This window comes from Rhincodon typus, chromosome 6, assembly GCF_021869965.1.
Source record: "Rhincodon typus isolate 14 chromosome 6, sRhiTyp1.1, whole genome shotgun sequence".
NCBI lineage: Eukaryota > Metazoa > Chordata > Chondrichthyes > Orectolobiformes > Rhincodontidae > Rhincodon > Rhincodon typus.
In genome coordinates, this window is record NC_063337.1 from 107,471,016 (window position 1) to 107,479,696 (window position 8,681).

At 41.3% G+C, this 8,681-nt stretch overlaps 1 protein-coding gene across 1 annotated transcript in view; it reads left to right on the top strand.

Annotated features, from left to right (window-relative positions):
- Positions 1-5,231: 5,231 nt before the first annotated feature.
- The window catches only part of LOC109928370 (short transient receptor potential channel 6-like), a 93,622-nt gene continuing 90,172 nt past the window's right edge, over positions 5,232-8,681 (top strand). Inside the window, exon 1 of the mRNA XM_048598493.1 lies at positions 5,232-6,835. The gene's annotated coding sequence lies outside the window, so the exon portion shown is untranslated. The remainder of the gene's footprint in view (positions 6,836-8,681) is intronic.

Genomic DNA, 8,681 nt, shown 5'->3' on the forward strand with positions numbered 1-8,681 from the left:
AATATAGGAGGGTTGTTTTCTTCTTGCAGACATTACAAAAATTAGTGGGGTGGTAAATAGTGAGAAGGATAGCCTTAGATTAAAGAGAATTTTGATCAGCTGGTCAGGCAGGCTGATCAGTGGCAAATGGAATTCAATCTGGATAAAAGTGAGATGATGGACTTGGGCAGGACAAGCAAGGTAGGGAATACATGATGAATGGTAGGATCCTGGCAAGCACCAAGGACTGGTGGGGCCTTGGTGTGTATGTTCACTTAGTGCCTAAACACTAAAGTATCAGGACAGGTGGATAAAATGTTGAAGAAGGCATGTAGGAAATTTGCCTTTATTAGACGAGCCTTAGATATTAAGAGCAGGGAGATGATGCTGGAACTGTATAAAATGTTGGTTAGATCACACCTGAGTATTGTGTACAGTTCTGAACTGGAGAAGATGCAGAGGAGATTACCAGGATTTAGATTTAGATTTTATCGTCACGTGCACTCATGTACAGAAGTACAGTAACAAGTCTGTAATGTCGCCAAACAAGGTGCCATCATAGATACAACGGTACCTAGGTATAAAAACCTCAGATACAAAGTAGTAAAAGAAACAAAGTTTAAAAAATTAGGTATTTTCTTCATAGAATAAGTAGAAAAATAAAGAAATAAGCTAATAGTTAACATTAAAGTCATTCTTAATCTAAACTAGGAACGTAGAGAAATATAGTTAAAACTTCAACAATCTTTCAGTGCTTGCTGGGGCCCCTATCTCCTCCACTTAGCTTGCTCTCTGGGAGCTGCCTGTTCTCATCGCTGCAGATACCAAGGGACCTCCCTCATTGCTCGCTCTTCCCCGTGTTGTGTTACTATGCCGTCGCCACTGCTGCTGCCACCTCTGATCTCCTGCTGCCTCCGGGACATGCCCAAGCAGGACTCACTCTGGGTCCTCACTGGGCCCTGCTCTCACCACTTTCCACCTCGGACACCATGCCAAGAGACTACTACGGGCCGCCAAAAGACTCCCATGCCAGGCCGGAACGATGCCTCACTGGGACTGTGCTGAGGCCTGGAGAATAAAGAAGAAAAGAAACACAAAAGAAGAAAAGAGAGAGAAGCACTCAGAGCGGTCGAGCTCTGGCCCAAGTGTCCAAATCCGCTGCTATCTTGAAAAAGTGCATGGACTGGCAAGTTTTATCTCTGAGGAGAGATTGGGACTGGGATTGTTTTCCTTAGAGCAGAGCAGAGGAGATGGAGAGGGGACATGGTTGAGAAGTATAAGATCGAGAGGCTTGGACAATGTAGACAGGAAGAAAAGTTTCCCTTTGATAGAGTGATCGATGCCCGGGGGCATCAATTTGAGGCAAGGGGAAGGAGGTTTAGGGGCAATGTGAGAAAAAAGCTTTTTCACTCAGAAAGTGGTGGCAATCTGGAACACACTGCCTGTAAAGGATGTTAGAGGCAGAAACCCTCTTTAATGTTTAAGTAGTATTTAGATGTGTACTTGTGATGCCAAGGCATACATGACTATATGCCAAGTGCTGGAAAATGGTTTAAATAGTTAAGTGGTTGTTTTTGACTGGAATGGATGTTTTGGGCCAGAGGGCCTTTTTTCCTGCGCTGTGTCTCTACGACTCTGACTTTAACCAGATTTTTTTTGCCGCACAAATATTCATGTTCCTTTATTCCAGTGAAAATTCGTTTACACCTGTCATATATTACAATTATTGCTACAAACCAGGCACTTATCACTGATTTTTAACCTTGAGGACACTCACTATTTACTGTGCTTAAATATAAAGTGCTCCTTTATCCACTTTCTCTTTTTGACATGATCACGAAAGAGTGTTGAAGTTGAAGAAATGTTTATTGAGACACAGAAATATATTATGTAATGTAGTGAGACTGTGTCCTGCTCGATCAGATCCCAATAAAGGGAGATATGTCTGTAGACATCACTTTATGTGCAAACTATACCTAGAAATTTCAAATAGCTACTTTGGAATTTTCTGCAATCAACCTCTTTTGCTTCTCCGAAGAGGCATCTTGTCTTTGGGAAGTACTCCTTTTCTGTTTTCCTAACTGCCATGGCCGCATGCTTCTACCTGATGTTTTCGGTCTGGGAGTGGGGACATATGATTGTATATCGCTCCCAGTGCTTTATCTACTCTTTGTTTGTCTTCCACCTTTTCCAATGTTTTGGACAATCTCCACCGCTTAATCTCCATTGTTCCCTTAAGTCTAGCCTCTACTAGGACTAGGAGCAGCAAGTCCATGACCCACTGAATAATGGTGGCCTGTAAATTCTTGACTGCGAATAACCTTGGTGATTACAGAATTCCAATCACTTGTCTGCCATTCAGGACTCTCTCTACCTTCATTTTGGTAGTTGATGAGGTGATGAGGTTTTATTGCTGAAGGACGGTGTTCATGACTGCAGGGTCAAATGCAACAGCAACATCCAGAACTTTGCTGTGTACTTTCTTTTGTAGCCTGATCTGGCCCCTCCAAGGTGGCCATTGAGATCTTCCGTTACAATAATTGTCTCCTGTTGGTCTTTTTTTTTTGCAGAGGAGTTCTTCTATGGTCCTCCAGAAGCTCTCCATCTCCTCCTGCAGGCAGCTGACTTGGGGGCATAGAAGTGGAGGCTGCACCATCTCTGTACATTGCTGCTGTAGAAGATGTTCTAACCAGCTCCTAGATCTATGGCATTCCCTCCTGTCAACCTTGCCTTGAATGCAGCAAACAGGGGTCCTCTTTCTCTTCAGAGATAACAAAGTGTAGAGCTGGATGAACACAGCAGGCCAAGCAGCATCAGAGGAGCAGGAAAGCTGACGTTTCGGGCCTAGACCCTCTTTCTCTTCATCAGGTCTACAAGCTCACTCGAACTTCTGGGTATTTGGCAGAAAGTCCTTCTTTTGCCAATGTACATTTGTATCGTAGAATCCCTACAGTGTGGAAGCAGGCCAGTTGATCCATTGAGTCCACACCGACCCTCCGGAGAGCATCCCACCCAGATCCACCCCCCCTACCCTGTCCACGTAACCCTTCATTTCCTGTGGCCTGCACATCCCTGGACACTGGGGGAAATATAGCATGGCCAATGCACCCAACCTGCTCCCCATGGAATTTATATAATTTATCTGTAAACTCATTTATAGGTTTGTCTGACACGAATGGACTCCTGTTTATTTAAATTTTTTTTGATCAAACAACGTAATTAATCAGGCCTCATGATCTGTTAGTCACTTCCAAATCTTGTTTTCCTTGCACTTAAAAAAAGAGTTTACAGCTGAGAAAGAGAGTTTGGGTTTCAGTTTTTAATTAAAGCTGTGCAATCCTGTGAAGTCCTTGTAATAGAATGGCTTTATAGACCCAGGGAAGGATATATAGTGAACTAAGGTACTTTAGGTTGAGGAGTTAGTTTTAGTCCCAGACCAGAAGTGTTCGAGAAAACCCCAAGAGGTCACATGTAGCTGAATACATTTAAGCCTGTGTGTGATAGTTTTGGGAAGAAGCTATCTGTATTCTAGTCTGATAATTGAAGTCACAAGTCACAAACCTACTGAGGTATTAGACACAGGGAGAGTGGTGTTTTGAGTACTGTACCAGAACTCTGTTTCAGATACTGTACAAAAGTTGTTTCTTTTTAATTTTATAAAAAGAATGCTTTAGGATTAATGGGATGGTACTGTGTTTTTAAACATCTTTGAATTGATGTTGTAAGTAAATATTTTGTTCATTCTACTTTTGTTTTTCTTTTGTTGGTAAACTATTGTTAAAACAAAGTCAGTAACATCGAACATAGAACATAGAACAGTACAGCACAGTACAGGCCCTTCGGCCCACGATGTTGTGCCGACCTTTTGCCCGAAACCTAAGGTCTATCTAACCTCCACCGCTACCTTATACTATCATCCATATGCCTATCTAATAGCCGCTTAAATGTCCCTAATGAGGCCGACTCCACTACCCTCTCCGGCAATGCATTTCACGCCCCTACCACTCTCTGAGTAAAGAACCTACCTCTGACGTCTTCCCGATATCTACCTCCTTTCACTTTAAAACTGTGTCCCCTCGTAAAAGCTACCTCCACCGTAGGAAAAAGTCTCTGGCTGTCTACTCTATCTATACCTCTGATCATTTTGTACACCTCTATCAAGTCACCTCTCATCCTTCATTGTTCTAAAGAGAAAAGCCCTAGCTCTCTCAACCTTTCCTCGTAAGACCTTCCCTCCATTCCAGGCAACATCCTGGTAAATCTCCTCTGCACTTTTTTCAATGTTTCCACATCTTTCCTGTAATGAGGTGACCAGAACTGGACACAATATTCCAGATGTGGCCAAACCAGGCTTTTGTACAGCTGGAGCATAACTTCACGGCTCTTGAACTCAATCCCTCTATTAATGAAAGCTAACACACCATACGACTTCTTAACAACTCTATCCACCTGGGTGGCAGCTTTCAGGGAACTGTGGACATGAACCCCAAGATCCCTCTGCTCCTCCACACTGCCAAGAATCTTTCTGTTAACCTTGTATTCTGCTTTCAAGTTTGTCCTTCCAAAATGACTCACCTCACACTTTTCAGGGTTAAACTCCATCTGCCACTTCTCAGCCCAGCTCTGCATTCTATCAATGTCCCATTGTAACCTAGAACAGCCCTCCGCACTGTCCACAACATGACCCACCTTCGTATCGTCCATGAACTTGCTAATCCACCCTTCCACTCCTACATCCAAATCATTTACAAAAATCACTAATAGAAGAGGACCCAGAACAGATCCTCGTGGTACACCACTCGTAACTGAGCACCATGTTGAATATTTTCCGTCCACTACCACCCTTTGTCTTCTAAGGGTCAGCCAATTCTGAATCCAATCTGCCACATTTCCCCCTATCTCATGCCTCCTTGCTTTCTGCATGAGCCTACCATGGGGAACCTTATCAAACGCTTTACTAAATTTACTTTTAATACCACATCCACTGCTCTACCTTCATCCATGTGTTTGGTCACCTCTTCAAAGAATTCAATAAGGTTTGTGAGGCATGATCTACCCCTCACAAATCCATGCTGACTATCGTGAATCAAACTGTGCCTTTCCAAGTGATAATAAATCTATCTCTCAGAGCCCTTTCCAATAATTTGCCCACCGCTGACGCAAGACTAGCTGGTCTGTAATTTCCGGGGTTATCCCTATTCCCTTTTCTGAACAAGGGAATGACGTTTGCCTCTTTCCAATCTTCCAGCACTATACCCTTGCTTAACCTTGCTTATGTTTCAGTGAGAGATCACTTCATTAAAGCCAAAATATGATGTATTAAGACAGGTTCTTGTCTGGGATTGGACTTTTCGGTAAGAACATCAGCTGGGATCAGAACACTGTTCTCCCAGAAATACATTTATTGCACCACAGCCTTTTTCTGATGCTGTTCAACACGTTTAGAATAGATTCTGAATTATGGTAAACATCAGCACATTTCTGAATTACCTTGATCTAATCCATTTTACAATATAAATGCACATATGGTCCTTCAAAGTTATTACTTGGCTCTTATTGAAAGCAGTTAAATAAACCATAAAACCTTTAACATAATTCAAATACAATGTGACCTAATAATATTTTAGCATTATTTCCTTGGAGCAACTTCAACCATCGTACTTTCCTATTTATTGATTCATAGTAATTAGATATGCTCCAAAACAATCCATTGGCTGCAAATCCTGTTTAAGTAGCATTTACATGCAAGATTCAATTAATATACAACTCTGGTTAGAAAAATCCACAATAATCAATATTGATGATAATTAATTAATAGTAATCTTAGCGGCTAAGCTCATGGGTTTACTGTAGCTCAATGTTATTTCGGCTTTGGATTATTTGTTTTGCTTTTGGCAGCTTTTCCCATTGATGTTGTGACAAAATAGTTAGCAAAGTACTGACAATTTTATCAATGATCAAAGAATAACAAAACCACAGTATAGAGGAGACCTCAATATGGATCCTCATCTCATTCGTCTTGACATATCAGACTTGTTCCAAAACTATTTTCTTATAGTTAATAAAAGGCATGTCTTTGAAGTTCTGATGAGAAGACTGATCAAAAACATTAAAGCTAAATGAGGATATAGATATGATAGCATCTGGCAAGACATGAACTGCTTTACCAGCTGGGAACAATCCAAAAAAGCAGCGTTTGAATGGAGCATAAAATTGACTGTTGGTGCACACATTTGCATCAGACCATTTCAAGCAAATATTGAATTGTATGTTATTTATTATATGTTGTCACAAGTTTCTAAACAGAATTATCGATTTATATCTGGTTTGTTTCAACTAATCAGATTTCGGTGACTGAGGACCTCATGTTTTACTCCTAAAACAGGCCTACGATTAGAGACAGGGTTGGAGATTAGAGTTGAGTACAGCAATAAATTTAATTGGAAGTACAAGAGGTTATTAAGATACATGTTAGTGCTTAATGGTGAGAGTTTAAAAATCAGCTTTGCAGTGTTCATTGTTTAACAGAGTAAGTAGCTGGGGGCAATACTCTTAAAACCTTATTAAGGCCAAAGTGCACTGGGTAACCTGTTTTGAGTTGTTCAAAATACTTTATCTGCATAAAAAAAAAATCAAAGGAGTGCATTCTGCACCGAGGAAATACACCACTGGTATGGTAATGACTCATACCAAGAAGCCTCTGGCTCCCATTCCTGGCCTAGACACAGTCAGAGTCTTCAGCCTGAACTATAGTCAGCCTGTGTTAACTGTCCTGATTGGTGCTAGAAGCAGAAACAAAGATCAGTCAAGATTCCCTCTTCTGATTCCTATTTTGATCATCTGTGGAAACATTGAGGTAGGTGAAGATCCTTCCCCATTACTGACACTTGCTGTCTAGATCTAGACACACAGAGACTGTTTGGGTGAGGTATGGAATGGGAGCTGGGCCCTGTTATTCCTAAACACAAGTGCCAGCCTTCTAGGAAGAAGTGGAGAATATTGTAAAGAGGGATAAACAGAAAATAAAATGTCACACATTGAGACAATAACAAAAAACACACAATAGCTGCTGAATGAAAATCATTGCCTGGACTTTTAAAGAAATCCAGGGTCAGTGTGGATTTGATAGGCGAAATGGCCTGCTTCCACACTGTAGGGATTCTGTAATTTTTATGAAAAAAATTGGTTGAAGTGCTGTCAGTTGAAAATGAAGCCCTCAGTCAAAGTCATCAATCTATTGTATCGAGTGATTGTTTTATGTGCCACAGGGCAGGCTTGTTTTTACTGCTAGATATCACAGGATGACTTACTATACTCACATACTTCAAATTACTCAAAGATGCAAATGAAACAAACAACCAAATGTTTGCCTGTTGATGTATTCCTGTGGTCTGAAGAGCAGGTTTTAAATTAAATGAAAAGGTTTACCGTTTGCATTCTATCATTTACTCAAATGTATGTTTCACTTTAATTCCTTTGTACCATTTGTGATTGAATTGAAACACCATCATATACCAAGGGAGATAAACTGGACTGAATTGTTACTCTTACAAATGGGTGGAATGAGGTTAAGAGATATGAGGTCACAGGTTAATGGAAAGCCAGCCTGTCTTTGATCTGCTGTTTGAGCTGAGGAAAGCTGGGGATTGATGATCAATCTGTTCACATGACATTGTTTGACCATTTAATTATTACAATGTGGATACCACTTTACAAGTCCATTCTATTTATTTTCTGGTCAGTTGGTTTTCAAAGACCTTGTTAAACCTGGCAGCTGGAAGGAGCTAAAACATATCAAGTGTATTGTTAGTGCCTTTTCCAGCAGTGTTTATGGTCAGGGAGGGGGAAGGAACATTTCCTCCTGGTAACAACAGACTGTCCAAGAAACAGCAATATCTGTTTGCTTACCCTTAACCTGCAACACCTTCCCTGACCATCATTGGATTTCCCAACACCAACTAATCATTGTCCCCGCAAGCAGGAACTACATTCAGAACCCAGTCTGACTCCAGCAATTTAGATCAGCCCCCATCCTTCACTAGAACCAGTCCACTACATTTTAACTTCTCTATAGCAGCAGCTAAGCTTTGCTGCAAGCTCCTTCCCCGAAAAAGCTCCAGACCGTTAATCAATCCGCCCGGGACAGAAAACAGACAGGGACAGTAAAATCTATAAAGGAGTCTTTTAAACAATATTCATGAACAACCTCCTCCTGGTTTTCCCCAACCTCAGAATAGCTTTCCCACTTCCCTTCAAGGAATGCGCCACCAAGTAAAAGTCCATACTATTGGGTTTGTGTAAATGTAATGTTTGCCACTCAAATGTCATGGCTTAGTAGACTAGAATAGCCTTTATTGTCATGTGCACTCAAATGAATGCAGTAAAAAGTTTGTAATGTCACCACTTTGGCACCATCTTAAGTACAGGGTACCTAGGTACAGAATACATAAGTGTTTGTTACAGACTTGTACAGAGAATCATAAATAAAAGTTCAGCGTTCGAACAAAAAATAGAGAAGTTTTCTTTTTCAAAAGACCTCAATGTTTAGTGTATACAACAAGTCGTTGGGACTTGCCTGGACTCACTTCCCCCAAACTGGTCTGGCCTGGGGTCTGTCTCCAGGCCTCGCCTGTGCACTCTGCTCCCATGTCTGAAGGCTGTCTCCAGGCCTCGCCTGTGCTCTCTGCTCCCATGTCTGGGGG